The sequence below is a fragment of the Phocoena phocoena genome, chromosome 5, assembly GCF_963924675.1.
Source record: "Phocoena phocoena chromosome 5, mPhoPho1.1, whole genome shotgun sequence".
Classification (NCBI taxonomy): domain Eukaryota; kingdom Metazoa; phylum Chordata; class Mammalia; order Artiodactyla; family Phocoenidae; genus Phocoena; species Phocoena phocoena.
The window spans coordinates 86,963,367-86,969,958 of NC_089223.1; the positions used below are offsets into that span (position 1 = coordinate 86,963,367).

The window sequence follows — 6,592 nt, forward strand, 5'->3', positions numbered from 1 at the left end:
TTCTTATCCAACCACCCAATTATCTAGGCTTGAAGCCAAGAGCCACTGCCTTAATTCAGAGTCTCACAGTTACTGCAGTGGTCTCCAAGGTGACCTGTCTCCCTCTATTTCATCTTCACTGTGGAGGGTATGGGTTTTTCTTCACCTCTTCCCCCTCTTCCCACCTACTTTCTGGAGTTGTTGCATCCAAGGGAATTGAACATTGCTGTAATGCAACTCAAGGAGACCCTCTATGCCACACATAGGTGCTGAGACTCTGCTAGCCAATTTACTTGTATACTATGAGACACACCTGGCATGTTCTTTAAGGCATCCCAATGTCAGAACAGACTTCCATCTTAAAATTTTTTTCCTCCTCCTCCACCTGCAAGACCTCAAGTCCCCTCTATCCCCTGACAAGACGGTGGGCTGGTGAAGTGGATAGTGCCTGACACCTAAGGAGGGGCACATAGTGGAGTGAGTGGGAAGGGCGGGAAGAGGAAACTAAAAGCAAAGGGGTTCAAAAGGAGTTGAGATAGGACCCAAGGAAGAACTTCTTAGGTACTCTTTGAGGGCTGGAGGGTGACTGTGAGGTTGCCCCAATATTTTAAATGTTAATATGACATGGAGAGGAGTTAAATTATCCAAGGAGCCCACTCAAAACTCCTCAACACACTCTGGACCAGAAGTGGGCTGGTCTATAGCCCTTGAACTTTATTTGGAAGTGAATGAACTTTCTTCAAAGGTGGATACACACATGTTTGCATGTGCTTCCCTGGTTAGGGAGGCAGTGTGTCCTTACGCTCCCCTTCTCACAGATGAGCAGATGTGTGGATTCCTCCAGCATGGAGACAAATGGCTAAGGAAATGAACGAACGGATGAAGAAGTGAATGCCATGCACTGTGATGTGTTGGACAGATCATCACTCAACACAGGTGCGATGCTGTCTCCTTTCTGAGAGTCAAGATCATAGGCAAGGAATAGGCCAAGAGTGCACACTAGGATATTTGGGAAGGAAAGGTAGAGCTGACGGGGAGGGGGTAGAGCCAGGAAAAGGGGAAGTGGAGGGTGGCTGGAGAGCTAAGAGCTGTCGTTTAGGTTTCCCATGGCTCTCCTACGACTACTATATTCTTTGCTTATGGGAGAAGAGTAGTTCTTCAAAGAGCTGAGAAAATGCTTTTTAATTCTGAAGTTGAGAGCTCCCTTCAACTCTTCCCAGGTCCTCAGCCTTGAGCACAAGTGAAAAGGTATGAGTTGCAAGGTTGAAGGTGTAAAGGAAAGTTCAGCTGATCTGAGCCTTCCCATCAGGGCCATGTAGGTAGATGAGTTATAGGGTCAAAGGAGGTTGCATTTCAGAGTGTTTAAGCATGGTGTGTCACCTCCTCAGAGACCCCAAGGACGTAAGGACCCTGTGGCAGCCAGAAAGTCCTTCTAAGGTCAGATCTTTATGTTGGATCTTTTCCTGGAGCAAATGGACACTAAAAGTCAACAGTGACTAATATTTCTTGAGTATCCACAGAAGTTGGGCCTGAAAAACCCAGAGGCAGTCCTTAAAATATTTGTTCTTAAATATTTATGTAGCTCTGACAGTGGGCTGAGCATGATATATGGAGGAGAAAGGTGATCAACGTAAGCTCCCTTTTTACTAAAAGTATAGTTTAGTAAGGCAAGGAAGACAATGACACAAAATTATTGTGATTCAATGAAGGAAGAACTCTAAGAGAACACAGTCTCTGTGGCTGAGGGAGTGCCGAGAAGTGCATGGCCAACTCTTCTTGTTTAAGCCAGGAAAGGAACTTTTGAAATGGGTGTTGATGGATGAATATGAGTTCTCCAGAAAGAGGTGCAGAAGATGCCTCTGGGATGACTCTCTAGACCAAAGGAACATGTACTATGAAAAGACATGAGGAGGGCTTCCCTGGTGGCGCAGTGGTTGAGAGTCTGCCTGCCGATGCAGGGGACGCGGGTTCGTGCCCCGGTCCGGGAAGATCCCACATGCCGCGGAGTGGAAAGGCCCGTGAGCCATGGCTGCTGAGCCTGCACATCCGGAGCCTGTGCTCCGCAACGGGAGAGGCCACGGCAGTGAGAGGCCCGCGTACCACAAAAAAAAAAAAAAAAAAAAAAAAAGACATGAGGAGAACAAGAACTGAAAGCAGGGACTTGAACAGATACTTGTACACCAATGCTCAGAGCAGCATTGCTCAAAATTGCTAAAAGATGGACACAACCCAATGTCCACTGATAATGAATGAATAAACAGAATGTGGCATATACATACAATGGAATATTTTCAGCCTTAAGAAGGAATGAAATTCTGACACATGTTACAACATGGATGAAACTTGAAGCCATTATGCTAAGTGAAAAAAGCCAGACACAAAAAGACAAATACTGTAGGATTCCATTTATATAAAATACCTAGAGTAGTCAAATTCATAGAGTCAGAAAGTAGAATGGTGGTTGCCAGGGGCTGCAGGAAGGGAGAATGGGGATTTGTTGTTTAAGAGGTTCAGAGTTTCAGTTTGTGATGATGGAAAAGTTCTGGAGATGGATGGTGGTGATGGTTGCACGACAATATGAATGTACGTAATGTTACTAAACTGTACACCTAAAAATGGCTAAAATGGTAAATCTCATGATATGTCTATTTTATCACAATTTTAAAAAACTAACAAGAAAAAGGATGTGGGGAGAGAGATAACTGAGATGGTTCTGGAGAATGGTGAACACATAGGTACGACCAAAACTTTAGGTGTGGGTTAGAGACTGATCAGCTAAATTTAGTCCAGTTAATGAAGTTTTGTACCTAAGGAGGTGGGACTTTATATCAGGTGTAATGGAAAGTTAGCAGAGGTTTGAAGCAGGCAAGAACCAAGGTATTTTAGGAAAGTTTTAGCTTTCAGAAGCTGAAAAGGCTCTGAAGAGGTGATAGGCTAAGGAAGAGGCTCCTACAGTAGCCTCTGTATCAGATTTGATGAGAGGGAGATCTTGCCATGGAGATGAAGAGGAGGTGGGAGCATCAAGAGATGAAGCTGAATTGACAGGAACATATGTCTATAGAATTAAGTGTGAAGTTGAGGGATCATGGGAAGCTGAGGATGCATCCGAGCCTTCTGGCTTGGGGGACCGAGTGGACAGTGGGAACAACCGCTAACTTAAGGATTTCAGGAAGAAGAGTGTGTTTTGTGGGGAAGAATATGCATTTGATTTAAGACCTGTATAAGTTTAAAATGCACTTGTATTTAGTGCCATGTGATTATGTAATGTCTTTGGTCTCCGTTTCTTTCACTGTGCTGTTCTTGTCTCTAAAGCTAGAGTTTTAAGCACACAGATCTGGTGCATTCATTCATTCATTCATTCCAGAAGCATTTATTGAGCACATTTGCATTGATTATTCATTTAGTCAACCTTCACCTCTGTTCTGGCCCAATACCAAGAATAAGCAGTGAGTCTGGGCATAGAATACAGTTATTCTGCCATTGGGTTTTTTCCACTGTACAATAGCTTCCTCTCACTAAAGAAAGCAAGCAAGGTATACAACAGGCCCTCTCTATGCTCGGATCTCATTTAAATTTTCCCAAGAACCCTATGAGACAAGTACTGTTATAATTTTTCAGGGAGGGAAAGATTATAAAGGGACAACAGGAGATATGGGGGATGATGGATATTTTCATTGTGATTGCAATAATCGTTTAACTGGTATATATATATATATATATATATATATATATATATATATATACACACACACACAAGTCAAAACTTACCAAATTATACACTTTAAATTTGTAAAGCTCATTGCATGATAATTATACCACAATAAAGCTGTTTTATAGAGTTTTTGGTCAATAACTACTTTTCGAAAGTAACTTTCGATAAGGTGTCATTTGCTGAGAAGTCAATAATTTAGTTATAAATGACAAACAAAAAACCTGTCCCTCTGTTTTTCTACCCCTTAGACCTCTGTTTCTCATTTTCTTGGTAGCCAATTTTCCCCCTGTACTTTCTTCTCCAGAATGGATTTGGTTCAAATAGAGCTGAGTTTTTTGTTTGTTTGTTTCAGGTGTAATTTACAGAGGTCAAATTTACCCTTTTTAGTGTACAGTCCTGTGTGTTTTGACAAACACATACATGTGTATAACCACCACCACAATCAAGATAGAAAGCAGCCTTTCGGCCGGAACTTCCATCTTCCCGTAATTCACCAAAATGACCAATACAAAGGGAAAGAGGAGGGGCACCCCCTACATGTTCTCTAGGCCTTTTAGAAAACATGGAGTTGTTCCTTTGGCCACATACATGTGAATCTACAAAAAAGGTGATATTGTAGATAGCAAGGGAATGGGCACTATTCAAAAAGGAGTGCCTCACAAATGTTACCATGGCAAAACTGGAAGAGTCTACAATGTTACCCAGCATTCTGTTGGCATGATTGTAAACAAACAGGGTAAGGGCAAGATTCTTGCCAAGAGTATTAATGTGCATATCGAGCACTCTGACAGCTGAGATAGCTTCCTGAAACGGGTGAAGGAAAATGATCAGAAAAGAAGGAAGCCAAAGAGAAAGGTACCTGGGTTCAACTGAAGCGCCAGCCTGCTCCATCCAGAGAAGCACACCTCGTGAGAACCAATGGAAAGGAGGCTGAACTGTTGGAGCCTATTCCCTATGAATTCATGGCATGATGGGTGTAAAGAAAATTAAAAGACCTGAACTGTTAAAAAAAAAAAGATAGAAAGCATTTTCGTCCTCCCCCAGATTCCCTTGTGCCCCTTAGACGTCAATCCCCTTTCCTCAACCCCAGCTCCTGGCAGCCTCTGATGTATTCTTTTTCCCTACAATTTTGCCTTTTCCAAAATGTCATATAAATGGAATTATACAGTAGGGAGCCCTTGGAGTCTGCTTCTGTCACTTTGCACAGGCTTTCTCCACCTCAACGCTGTTGACACTGGGGCCAGATCACACTTTGCTGTGGGGCTGTCCTGCCCACTGTAGGATGTTTAGTAGCGTCCCTGGCCTCCACCCACTAGATGCCAACAGCATCTCCCTCCTAGACTGTCACAAACAAAAATGTCTTCAGATATTGCCAGATGTCCCCTGGGGGTCAAAATCACCCCTGGCTGAGGACCTCTGACCTAGAATAATGCATTTGAGATCACATGTGTTGTTGTATGTAAGTTTCCATCCTTTTTACTTATATCATCGTAACTACCACCACATGCTGTCTGTACAAAATAGGACCATGCAGAAGGAACTGGAAAGAACCGAACACAGACCCAAACCACGGTTGGAATAGGCCCCTCTGGGATGAGGAGTGAGCTGGTACGGAGATAGAAGTTTCATTTTCCTCTGAAAGCATTTTTTTCTTCCAGACAGAGACTCGAAATATGGTAGTCAACTGCTCTCCATCCAAATGGGAGGTTTCACCTAAAATATCTACCGTTACTGAACTTCCCAGAACGTAGCCAACACTCAGGAGTGGACAACTGAAAAGACGGCAGGAGTGACTGTGAGGGCCGGTGCCCAGACCCATGGGCAGGATGGGCAAATCTCTCCATCTCTTGGAATCTCACGTATCAAACAAGGATTATGGCCAGTAGGACGGTTAGCGCTGCAATGAGGAAGTGCTGGGAAGCGAAGAAAGCAAGCAAGTTCCCTCTTCTCCAAGTGGCTGGGCGGGCACAGCCATCTCACCACTCTGGTTTCCACTGTTTGCTTGTTGGCTCACTCGTGCATACTTTATGCTGTCTGTCCGCTAACAGCCTGTACCCACTTAATTGCCTGTGACCACACATCTGCTACGGTGGTGAGCGGCCGTCAATGCACTTAAGGGGTGGGAAGGGCTTTCGGCAGGGAAATGCTCTCCAAAATTCTGGAGCAGGGACTGGAGAGCAAAAAATGCCCTGTGCTTGGCCAGACATAGAGCCTTTGAGATCTGTGCTGATTGGATGGGGGCACTGAGGTTTCTGTTTGGAAGAAAAACACTTCTAGGGAAAGCATGAGTGGAATCGGCCTTTGCATTTCTCAAGAACACTGTTTATAATAATAGCAATCCCATGATTTTGCAAAGCTGCATTTGTTGACTGAGTTAAGTAAATAAGTGAACAAATTTCGTATACAGCTGTCCCAAGGCGAAACTGGGAAACAGATAAAGCTGGTCACGGGTGCTTCCAGATCCTATGTTCAGCTGTTTTTTTTTTTTTTTTTTTTGCTTTTTAATAAATTCAACAAATATTTAATGAGCAACTCCTAGGCTCCAGGCGCTGTGCTGTGAGGTAAGAAGTGGTATATGTTTAAAATCATCACATTGTACACTTTAAATCTATTACAATTTTATGTGTCAATCATATCTTGGTAAAGCTGGAGAAAACAGTGTGAGAAGGATAAAACACAGCCTTCACCCTCAAGTAGCTCACTGTTGTGTCCTGTGACAGCTGGGAACAGCTGGATTACTGTGTGATGCACAAAAAAATGGAAGCAAAGAGATGGCCTGTGCTCTTCACCATCATGCTCTGCTTTCTCATGGCGCGTGGGCGAGACTGTTTCTCAGATGCTAGATCCCAGATGAATTCATTCGACAAATATTATGTGTTGGACACTGTTCTTGGCGCTGGG

General features: G+C 43.6%; 1 pseudogene across 1 annotated transcript; it reads left to right on the plus strand.

Annotated features, from left to right (window-relative positions):
• Window positions 1–4,186: 4,186 nt before the first annotated feature.
• Window positions 4,187–4,682, plus strand: LOC136123763 (large ribosomal subunit protein eL21-like; annotated as a pseudogene). Its single transcript, XR_010655918.1, has one exon. The product of XR_010655918.1 is annotated as a large ribosomal subunit protein eL21-like (transcript).
• The last annotated feature ends 1,910 nt before the right edge of the window (window positions 4,683–6,592 follow it).